Source organism: Schistocerca nitens, chromosome 9 (genome assembly GCF_023898315.1).
Source record: "Schistocerca nitens isolate TAMUIC-IGC-003100 chromosome 9, iqSchNite1.1, whole genome shotgun sequence".
In the NCBI taxonomy this organism is placed as follows: domain Eukaryota; kingdom Metazoa; phylum Arthropoda; class Insecta; order Orthoptera; family Acrididae; genus Schistocerca; species Schistocerca nitens.
In genome coordinates this window covers 498,396,255-498,409,297 of record NC_064622.1, presented here as the reverse complement: position 1 = coordinate 498,409,297, position 13,043 = coordinate 498,396,255, and positions in this window count along the sequence as shown.

The window sequence follows — 13,043 nt, the reverse complement described above, 5'->3', positions numbered from 1 at the left end:
GTGCAAAGCACTAGCGATTTTCTTGTTGAATATGTCGTCGCTCCCACACATTTCTTGTCAACCTGCTAATGAAAGAAAATACAATCATTAGCGCAATCAAAACTCACCAGAATGTGTATAATTAGCTGTATTCTAAAGCATTATGAAAAAAATTTAAACATCGAGCTGTTACTTCAAAAAGAACTATTTATTCACGCAGTCAGCCCCTGTACGTAGATACATTCGGTGTGAAGAATGCTATGTGCACGGCACTAGCGATATTCTTGTAGAATATATCGCCGCTCCCACACATCACTTGCGAATCTGCTAACGAAAGAAAATGCAATCATTAGCGCACTCCTAAGTCACCAAAATGCGTAATTTTATTTGTATTCTTAAACCATAATGAAAAAAATTAAAACATCGAGCTGATACTTACCAAAAAACGTATTATTCATGCAGTCATCCACTGTAGGTAGATACATTCGGTGTGAAGAATGCTATGTGCACAGCACTAGCGATTTTCTTGTAGAATATGTCGTCGCTCCCACACATCTCTTGTCAACCTGCTAATGAAAGAAAATACAATCATTAGCGCAATCAAAACTCACCAGAATGTGTATAATTAGCTGTATTCTTAAACCATAATGAAAAAAATTTAAACATCGAGCTGTTACTTACCAAAAAACGTATTATTCATGCAGTCATCCACTGTATGTAGATACATTCGGTGTGAAGAATGCTATGTGCAAAGCACTAGCGATTTTCTTGTAGAATATGACGTCGCTCCCACACATCTCTTGTCAACCTGCTAATGAAAGAAAATACAATCATTAGCGCAATCAAAACTCATCAGAACGTGTATAATTAGCTGTATTCTAAAGCATTATGAAAAAAATTTAAACATCGAGCTGTTACTTCCCAAAGAACTATTTATTCACGCAGTCAGCCCCTGTACGTAGATACATTCGGTGTGAAGAATGCTATGTGCACAGTACTAGCGATATTCTTGTAGAATATATCGCCGCTCCCACACATCACTTGCGAATCTGCTAACGAAAGAAAATGCAATCATTAGCGCACTCCTAAGTCACCAGAATGCGTAATTTTATTTGTATTCTTAAACCATAATGAAAAAAATTAAAACATCGAGCTGTTACTTACCAAAAAACTTATTATTCATGCAGTCATCCACTGTAGGTAGATACATTCGGTGTGAAGAATACTATGTGCAAAGCACTAGCGATTTTCTTGTAGAATATGTCTTCGCTCCCACACATCTCTTGTCAACCTGCTAATGAAAGAAAATACAATCATTAGCGCAATCAAAACTCACCAGAATGTGTATAATTAGCTGTATTCTAAAGCATTATGAAAAAAATTTAAGGATCGAGCTGTTACTTCCCAAAGAACTATTTATTCACGCAGTCAACCCCTGTACGTAGATACATTCGGTGTGGAGAATGCTATGTGCACAGCACTAGCGATATTCTTGTAGAATATATCGCCGCTCCCACACATCACTTGCGAATCTGCTAACGAAAGAAAATGCAATCATTAGCGCACTCCTAAGTCACCAGAATGCGTAACGTTATTTGTATTCTTAAACCATAATCAAAAAAATTGAAACATCGAGCTGTTACTTACCAAAAAACTTATTATTCATGCAGTCATCCACTGTAGGTAGATACATTCGGTGTGAAGAATGCTATGTGCACATCACTAGCGATTTTCTTCTAGAATATGTCGTCGCTCCCACACATCTCTTGTCAACCTGCTAATGAAAGAAAATACAATCATTAGCGCAATCAAAACTCACCAGAATGTGTATTATTAGCTGTATTCTAAAGCATTATGAAAAAAATTTAAACATCGGGCTGTTACTTCCCAAAGAACTATTTATTCACGCAGTCAGCCCCTGTACGTAGATACATTCGGTGTGAAGAATGCTATGTGCACAGCACTAGCGATATTCTTGTAGAATATATCGCCGCTCCCACACATCACTTGCGAATCTGCTAACGAAAGAAAATGCAATCATTAGCGCACTCCTAAGTCACCAGAATGCGTAATTTTATTTGTATTCTTAAACCATAATGAAAAAAATTAAAACATTGAGCTATTACTTACCAAAAAACTTATTATTCATGCAGTCATCCACTGTAGGTAAATACATTCAGTGTGAAGAATGCTATGTGCGCAGCACTAGCGATTTTCTTGTAGAATATGTCGTCGCTCCCACACATCTCTTGTCAACCTGCTAAAGAAAGAAAATACAATCATTAGCGCAATCAAAACTCATCAGAATGTGTATAATTAGCATTATTCTAAAGCATTATGAAAAATCTTTAAACATCGAGCTGTTACTTCCCAAAGAACTATTTATCCACGCAGTCAGCCCCTGTACGTAGATACATTCGGTGTGAAGAATGCTATGTGCACAGCACTAGCGATATTCTTGTAGAATATATCGCCGCTCCCACACATCACTTGCGAATCTGCTAACGAAAGAAAATGCAATCATTAGCGCACTCCTAAGTCACCAGAATGCGTAATTTTATTTGTATTCTTAAACCATAATGAAAAAAATTAAAACATCGAGCTGTTACTTACCAAAAAACTTATTATTCATGCAGTCATCCACGGTAGGTAAATACATTCAGTGTGAAGAATGCTATGTGCACAGCACTAGCGATTTTCTTGTAGAATATGTCGTCGGTCCCACACATGTCTTGTCAACCTGCAAATGAAAGAAAATACAATCATTAGCGCAATCAAAACTCACCAGAATGTGTATAATTAGCTGTATTCTAAAGCATTATGAAAAAAATTTTAACATCGAGCTGTTACTTCCCAAAGAACTATTTATTCACGCAGTCAGCCCCTGTACGTAGATACATTCGGTGTGAAGAATGCTATGTGCACAGCACTAGCGATATTCTTGTAGAATATATCGTCGCTCCCACACATCACTTGCGAATCTGCTAACGAAAGAAAATGCAATCATTAGCGCACTCCTAAGTCACCAGAATGCGTAATTTTATTTGTATTCTTAAACCATAATGAAAAAAATTAAAACATCGAGCTGTTACTTACCAAAAAACTTATTATTCATGCAGTCATCCACGGTAGGTAAATACATTCAGTGTGAAGAATGCTATGTGCACAGCACTAGCGATTTTCTTGTAGAATATGTCGTCGGTCCCACACATGCCTTGTCAACCTGCTAATGAAAGAAAATACAATCATTAGCGCAATCAAAGCTTACCAGAATGTGTATAATTAGCTGTATTCTAAAGCATTGTGAAAAAAATTTAAACATCGAGCTGTTACTTCCCAAAGAACTATTTATTCACGCAGTCAGCCCCTGTACGTAGATACATTCGGTGTGAAGAATGCTATGTGCACAGCACTAGCGATATTCTTGTAGAATATATCGCCGCTCCCACACATCACTTGCGAATCTGCTAACGAAAGAAAATGCAATCATTAGCGCACTCCTAAGTCACCAGAATGCGTAATTTTATTTGTATTCTTAAACCATAATGAAAAAAATTAAAACATCGAGCTGTTACTTACCAAAAAACTTATTATTCATGCAGTCATCCACGGTAGGTAAATACAATCAGTGTGAAGAATGCTATGTGCACAGCACTAGCGATTTTCTTGTAGAATATGTCGTCGGTCCCACACATGCCTTGTCAACCTGCTAATGAAAGAAAATACAATCATTAGCGCAATCAAAGCTTACCAGAATGTGTATAATTAGCTGTATTCTAAAGCATTGTGAAAAAAATTAAAACATCAAGCTGTTACTTCCCAAAGAACTATTTATTCACGCAGTCAGCCCCTGTACGTAGATACATTCGGTGTGAAGAATGCTATGTGCACAGCACTAGCGATATTCTTGTAGAATATATCGCCGCTCCCACACATCACTTGCGAATCTGCTATCGAAAGAAAATGCAATCATTTGTGCACTCCTAAGTCACCAGAATGCGTAATTTTATTTGTATTCTTAAACCATAATGAAAAAATTAAAACATTGAGCTGTTACTTACCAAAAAACTTATTATTCATGCAGTCATCCACTGTAGGTAGATACATTCTGTGTGAAGAATGCTATGTGCAAAGCACTAGCGATTTTCTTGTAGAATATGTCGTCGCTCCCACACATCTCTTGTCAACCTGCTAATGAAAGAAAATACAATCATTAGCGCAATCAAAACTCACCAGAATGTGTATAATTAGCTGTATTCTAAAGCATTGTGAAAAAAATATAAACATCGAGCTGTTACTTCCCAAAGAACTATTTATTCACGCAGTTAGCCCCTGTACGTAGATACATTCGGTGTGAAGAATGCTATGTGCACAGCACTAGCGATATTCTTGTAGAATATATCGCCGCTCCCACACATAACTTGCGAATCTGCTAACGAAAGAAAATGCAATCATTAGCGCACTCCTAAGTCACCAGAATGCGTAATTTTATTTGTATTCTTAAACCATAATGAAAAAAATTAAAACATCGAGCTGTTACTTACCAAAAAACTTATTATTCATGCAGTCATCCACGGTAGGTGAATACATTCAGTGTGAAGAATGCTATGTGCACAGCACTAGCGATTTTCTTGTAGAATATGTCGTCGGTCCCACACATGCCTTGTCAACCTGCTAATGAAAGAAAATACAATCATTAGCGCAATCAAAGCTTACCAGAATGTGTATAATTAGCTGTATTCTAAAGCATTGTGAAAAAAATTTAAACATCGAGCTGTTACTTCCCAAAGAACTATTTATCCACGCAGTCAGCCCCTGTACGTAGATACATTCGGTGTGAAGAATGCTATGTGCACAGCACTAGCGATATTCTTGTAGAATATATCGCCGCTCCCACACATCACTTGCGAATCTGCTAACGAAAGAAAATGCAATCATTAGCGCACTCCTAAGTCACCAGAATGCGTAATTTTATTTGTATTCTTAAACCATAATGAAAAAAATTAAAACATCGAGCTGTTACTTACCAAAAAACTTATTATTCATGCAGTCATCCACGGTAGGTAAATACATTCAGTGTGAAGAATGCTATGTGCACAGCACTAGCGATTTTCTTGTAGAATATGTCGTCGGTCCCACACATGCCTTGTCAACCTGCTAATGAAAGAAAATACAATCATTAGCGCAATCAAAACTCACCAGAATGTGTATAATTAGCTGTATTCTAAAGCATTATGAAAAAAATTTAAGGATCGAGCTGTTACTTCCCAAAGAACTATTTATTCACGCAGTCAACCCCTGTACGTAGATACATTCGGTGTGGAGAATGCTATGTGCACAGCACTAGCGATATTCTTGTAGAATATATCGCCGCTCCCACACATCACTTGCGAATCTGCTAACGAAAGAAAATGCAATCATTAGCGCACTCCTAAGTCACCAGAATGCGTAACGTTATTTGTATTCTTAAACCATAATCAAAAAAATTGAAACATCGAGCTGTTACTTACCAAAAAACTTATTATTCATGCAGTCATCCACTGTAGGTAGATACATTCGGTGTGAAGAATGCTATGTGCACATCACTAGCGATTTTCTTCTAGAATATGTCGTCGCTCCCACACATCTCTTGTCAACCTGCTAATGAAAGAAAATACAATCATTAGCGCAATCAAAACTCACCAGAATGTGTATTATTAGCTGTATTCTAAAGCATTATGAAAAAAATTTAAACATCGGGCTGTTACTTCCCAAAGAACTATTTATTCACGCAGTCAGCCCCTGTACGTAGATACATTCGGTGTGAAGAATGCTATGTGCACAGCACTAGCGATATTCTTGTAGAATATATCGCCGCTCCCACACATCACTTGCGAATCTGCTAACGAAAGAAAATGCAATCATTAGCGCACTCCTAAGTCACCAGAATGCGTAATTTTATTTGTATTCTTAAACCATAATGAAAAAAATTAAAACATTGAGCTATTACTTACCAAAAAACTTATTATTCATGCAGTCATCCACTGTAGGTAAATACATTCAGTGTGAAGAATGCTATGTGCGCAGCACTAGCGATTTTCTTGTAGAATATGTCGTCGCTCCCACACATCTCTTGTCAACCTGCTAAAGAAAGAAAATACAATCATTAGCGCAATCAAAACTCATCAGAATGTGTATAATTAGCATTATTCTAAAGCATTATGAAAAATCTTTAAACATCGAGCTGTTACTTCCCAAAGAACTATTTATCCACGCAGTCAGCCCCTGTACGTAGATACATTCGGTGTGAAGAATGCTATGTGCACAGCACTAGCGATATTCTTGTAGAATATATCGCCGCTCCCACACATCACTTGCGAATCTGCTAACGAAAGAAAATGCAATCATTAGCGCACTCCTAAGTCACCAGAATGCGTAATTTTATTTGTATTCTTAAACCATAATGAAAAAAATTAAAACATCGAGCTGTTACTTACCAAAAAACTTATTATTCATGCAGTCATCCACGGTAGGTAAATACATTCAGTGTGAAGAATGCTATGTGCACAGCACTAGCGATTTTCTTGTAGAATATGTCGTCGGTCCCACACATGTCTTGTCAACCTGCAAATGAAAGAAAATACAATCATTAGCGCAATCAAAACTCACCAGAATGTGTATAATTAGCTGTATTCTAAAGCATTATGAAAAAAATTTTAACATCGAGCTGTTACTTCCCAAAGAACTATTTATTCACGCAGTCAGCCCCTGTACGTAGATACATTCGGTGTGAAGAATGCTATGTGCACAGCACTAGCGATATTCTTGTAGAATATATCGTCGCTCCCACACATCACTTGCGAATCTGCTAACGAAAGAAAATGCAATCATTAGCGCACTCCTAAGTCACCAGAATGCGTAATTTTATTTGTATTCTTAAACCATAATGAAAAAAATTAAAACATCGAGCTGTTACTTACCAAAAAACTTATTATTCATGCAGTCATCCACGGTAGGTAAATACATTCAGTGTGAAGAATGCTATGTGCACAGCACTAGCGATTTTCTTGTAGAATATGTCGTCGGTCCCACACATGCCTTGTCAACCTGCTAATGAAAGAAAATACAATCATTAGCGCAATCAAAGCTTACCAGAATGTGTATAATTAGCTGTATTCTAAAGCATTGTGAAAAAAATTTAAACATCGAGCTGTTACTTCCCAAAGAACTATTTATTCACGCAGTCAGCCCCTGTACGTAGATACATTCGGTGTGAAGAATGCTATGTGCACAGCACTAGCGATATTCTTGTAGAATATATCGCCGCTCCCACACATCACTTGCGAATCTGCTAACGAAAGAAAATGCAATCATTAGCGCACTCCTAAGTCACCAGAATGCGTAATTTTATTTGCATTCTTAAACCATAATGAAAAAAATTAAAACATCGAGCTGTTACTTACCAAAAAACTTATTATTCATGCAGTCATCCACGGTAGGTAAATACAATCAGTGTGAAGAATGCTATGTGCACAGCACTAGCGATTTTCTTGTAGAATATGTCGTCGGTCCCACACATGCCTTGTCAACCTGCTAATGAAAGAAAATACAATCATTAGCGCAATCAAAGCTTACCAGAATGTGTATAATTAGCTGTATTCTAAAGCATTGTGAAAAAAATTAAAACATCAAGCTGTTACTTCCCAAAGAACTATTTATTCACGCAGTCAGCCCCTGTACGTAGATACATTCGGTGTGAAGAATGCTATGTGCACAGCACTAGCGATATTCTTGTAGAATATATCGCCGCTCCCACACATCACTTGCGAATCTGCTATCGAAAGAAAATGCAATCATTTGTGCACTCCTAAGTCACCAGAATGCGTAATTTTATTTGTATTCTTAAACCATAATGAAAAAATTAAAACATTGAGCTGTTACTTACCAAAATACTTATTATTCATGCAGTCATCCACTGTAGGTAGATACATTCTGTGTGAAGAATGCTATGTGCAAAGCACTAGCGATTTTCTTGTAGAATATGTCGTCGCTCCCACACATCTCTTGTCAACCTGCTAATGAAAGAAAATACAATCATTAGCGCAATCAAAACTCACCAGAATGTGTATAATTAGCTGTATTCTAAAGCATTGTGAAAAAAATATAAACATCGAGCTGTTACTTCCCAAAGAACTATTTATTCACGCAGTTAGCCCCTGTACGTAGATACATTCGGTGTGAAGAATGCTATGTGCACAGCACTAGCGATATTCTTGTAGAATATATCGCCGCTCCCACACATAACTTGCGAATCTGCTAACGAAAGAAAATGCAATCATTAGCGCACTCCTAAGTCACCAGAATGCGTAATTTTATTTGTATTCTTAAACCATAATGAAAAAAATTAAAACATCGAGCTGTTACTTACCAAAAAACTTATTATTCATGCAGTCATCCACGGTAGGTGAATACATTCAGTGTGAAGAATGCTATGTGCACAGCACTAGCGATTTTCTTGTAGAATATGTCGTCGGTCCCACACATGCCTTGTCAACCTGCTAATGAAAGAAAATACAATCATTAGCGCAATCAAAGCTTACCAGAATGTGTATAATTAGCTGTATTCTAAAGCATTGTGAAAAAAATTTAAACATCGAGCTGTTACTTCCCAAAGAACTATTTATTCACGCAGTCAGCCCCTGTACGTAGATACATTCGGTGTGAAGAATGCTATGTGCACAGCACTAGCGATATTCTTGTAGAATATATCGCCGCTCCCACACATCACTTGCGAATCTGCTAACGAAAGAAAATGCAATCATTAGCGCACTCCTAAGTCACCAGAATGCGTAATTTTATTTGTATTCTTAAACCATAATGAAAAAAATTAAAACATCGAGCTGTTACTTACCAAAAAACTTATTATTCATGCAGTCATCCACGGTAGGTAAATACATTCAGTGTGAAGAATGCTATGTGCACAGCACTAGCGATTTTCTTGTAGAATATGTCGTCGGTCCCACACATTCCTTGTCGACCTGCTAATGAAAGAAAATACAATCATTAGCGCAATCAAAGCTTACCAGAATGTGTATAATTAGCTGTATTCTAAAGCATTGTGAAAAAAATATAAACATCGAGCTGTTACTTCCCAAAGAACTATTTATTCACGCAGTTAGCCCCTGTACGTAGATACATTCGGGGTGAAGAATGCTATGTGCACAGCACTAGCGATATTCTTGTAGAATATATCGCCGCTCCCACACATAACTTGCGAATCTGCTAACGAAAGAAAATGCAATCATTAGCGCACTCCTAAGTCACCAGAATGCGTAATTTTATTTGTATTCTTAAACCATAATGAAAAAAATTAAAACATCGAGCTGTTACTTACCAAAATACTTATTATTATTCATGCAGTCATCCACTGTAGGTAGATACATTCGGTGTGAAGAATGCTATGTTCACAGCACTAGCGAATTTCTTGTAGAATATGTCGTCGCTCCCACACATCTCTTGTCAACCTGCTAATGAAAGAAAATACAATCATTAGCGCAATCAAAACTTACCAGAAAGTGTATAATTAGCTGTATTCTAATGCATTGTGAAAAAAATTAAAACATCAAGCTGTTACTTCCCAAAGAACTATTTATTCACGCAGTCAGCCCCTGTACGTAGATACATTCGGTGTGAAGAATGCTATGTGCACAGCACTAGCGATATTCTTGTAGAATATATCGCCGTTCCCACACATAACTTGCGAATCTGCTATCGAAAGAAAATGCAATCATTTGCGCACTCCTAAGTCACCAGAATGCGTAATTTTATTTGTATTCTTAAACCATAATGAAAAAATTAAAACATTGAGCTGTTACTTACCAAAAAACTTATTATTCATGCAGTCATCCACTGTAGGTAGATACATTCTGTGTGAAGAATGCTATGTGCAAAGCACTAGCGATTTTCTTGTAGAATATGTCGTCGCTCCCACACATCTCTTGTCAACCTGCTAATGAAAGAAAATACAAACATTAGCGCAATCAAAACTCACCAGAATGTGTATAATTAGCTGTATTCTAAAGCATTATGAAAAAAATTTAAACATCAAGCTGTTACTTCCCAAAGAACTGTTTATTCACGCAGTCAGCCCCAGTACGTAGATACATTCGGTGTGAAGAATGCTATGTGCACAGCACTAGCGATATTCTTGTAGAATATATCGCCGCTCCCACACATCACTTGCGAATCTGCTAACGAAAGAAAATGCATTCATTAGCGCACTCCTAAGTCACCAGAATGCGTAATTTTATTTGTATTCTTAAACCATAATGAAATAAATTAAAACATCGAGCTGTTACTTACCAAAAAACTTATTATTCATGCAGTCATCCACTGTAGGTAGATACATTCAGTGTGAAGAATGCTATGTGCACAGCACTAGCGATTTTCTTGTAGAATATGTCGTCGCTCCCACACATGTCTTGTCAACCTGCTAATGAAAGAAAATACAATCATTAGCGCAATCAAAACTTACCAGAATGTGTATAATTAGCTGTATTCTAAAGCATTGTGAAAAAAATTTAAACATCGAGCTGTTACTTCCCAAAGAACTATTTATTCACGCAGTCAGCCGCTGTACATAGATACATTCGGTGTGAAGAATGCTACGTGCACAGCACTAGCGATATTCTTGTAGAATATATCGCCGCTCCCACACATCACTTGCGAATCTGCTAACGAAAGAAAATGCAATCATTAGCGCACTCCTAAATCACCAGAATGCGTAATTTTATTTGTATTCTTAAACCATAATGAAAAAAATTAAAACATCGAGCTGTTACTTACCAAAAAACTTATTATTCATGCAGTCATCCACTGTATGTAGATACATTCGGTGTGAAGAATGCTATGTGCAAAGCACTAGCGATTTTCTTGTAGAATATGTCGTCGCTCCCACACATCTCTTGTCAACCTGCTAATGAAAGAAAATACAATCATTAGCGCAATCAAAACGCATCAGAACGTGTATAATTAGCTGTATTCTAAAGCATTATGAAAAAAATTTAAACATCGAGCTGTTACTTCCCAAAGAACTATTTATTCACGCAGTCAGCCCCTGTACGTAGATACATTCGGTGTGAAGAATGCTATGTGCACAGTACTAGCGATATTCTTGTAGAATATATCGCCGCTCCCACACATCACTTGCGAATCTGCTAACGAAAGAAAATGCAATCATTAGCGCACTCCTAAGTCACCAGAATGCGTAATTTTATTTGTATTCTTAAACCATAATGAAAAAAATTAAAACATCAAGCTGTTACTTACCAAAAAACTTATTATTCATGCAGTCATCCACTCTAGGTAGATACATTTGGTGTGAAGAATGCTATGTGCAAAGCACTAGCGATTTTCTTGTAGAATATGTCGTCGCTCCCACACATCTCTTGTCAACCTGCTAATGAAAGAAAATACAATCATTAGCGCAATCAAAACTCACCAGAATGTGTATAATTAGCTGCATTCTAAAGCATTATGAAAAAAATTTAAACATCATGCTGTTACTTTCCAAAGAACTGTTTATTCACGCAGTCAGACCCTGTACGTAGATACATTCGGTGTGAAGAATGCTATGTGCCCAGCACTAGCGATATTCTTGTAGAATATATCGCCGCTCCCACACATAACTTGCGAATCTGCTAACGAAAGAAAATGCAATCATTAGCGCACTCCTAAGTCACCAGAATGCGTAATTTTATTTGTATTCTTAAACCATAATGAAAAAAATTAAAACATCGAGCTGTTACTTACCAAAAAACTTATTATTCATGCAGTCATCCACTGTAGGTAGATACATTCGGTGTGAAGAATACTATGTGCACAGCACTAGCGATTTTCTTGTAGAATATGTCGTCGCTCCCACACATCTCTTGTCAACCTGCTAATGAAAGAAAATACAATCATTAGCGCAATCAAAACTCACCAGAATGTGTATAATTAGCTGTATTCTAAAGCATTATGAAAAAAATTTAAGGATCGAGCTCTTACTTCCCAAAGAACTATTTATTCACGCAGTCAACCCCTGTACGTAGATACATTCGGTGTGAAGAATGCTATGTGCACAGCACTAGCGATATTCTTGTAGAATATATCGCCGCTCCCACACATCACTTGCGAATCTGCTAACGAAAGAAAATGCAATCATTAACGCACTCCTAAGTCACCAAAATGCGTAATGTTATTTGTATTCTTAAACCATAATGAAAAAAATTAAAACATCGAGCTGTTACTTACCAAAAAACTTATTATTCATGCAGTCATCCACTGTAGGTAGATACATTCGGTGTGAAGAATGCTATGTGCACATCACTAGCGATTTTCTTCTAGAATATGTCGTCGCTCCCACACATCTCTTGTCAACCTGCTAATGAAAGAAAATACAATCATTAGCGCAATCAAAACTCACCAGAATGTGTATTATTAGCTGTATTCTAAAGCATTATGAAAAAAATTTAAACATCGAGCTGTTACTTCCCAAAGAACTATTTATTCACGCAGTCAGCCCCTGTACGTACATACATTCGGTGTGAAGAATGCTATGTGCACAGCACTAGCGATATTCTTGTAGAATATATCGCCGCTCCCACACATCACTTGCGAATCTGCTAACGAAAGAAAATGCAATCATTAGCGCACTCCTAAGTCACCAGAATGCGTAATTTTATTTGTATTCTTAAACCATAATGAAAAAAATTAAAACATTGAGCTGTTACTTACCAAAAAACTTATTATTCATGCAGTCATCCACTGTAGGTAGATACATTCAGTGTGAAGAATGCTATGTGCACAGCACTAGCGATTTTCTTGTAGAATATGTCGTCGCTCCCACACATCTCTTGTCAACCTGCTAATGAAAGAAAATACAATCATTAGCGCAATCAAAACTTACCAGAATGTGTATAATTAGCTGTATTCTAAAGCATTGTGAAAAAAATTAAAACATCAAGCTGTTACTTCCCAAAGAACTATTTATTCACGCAGTCAGCCCCTGTACGTAGATACATTCGGTGTGAAGAATGCTATGT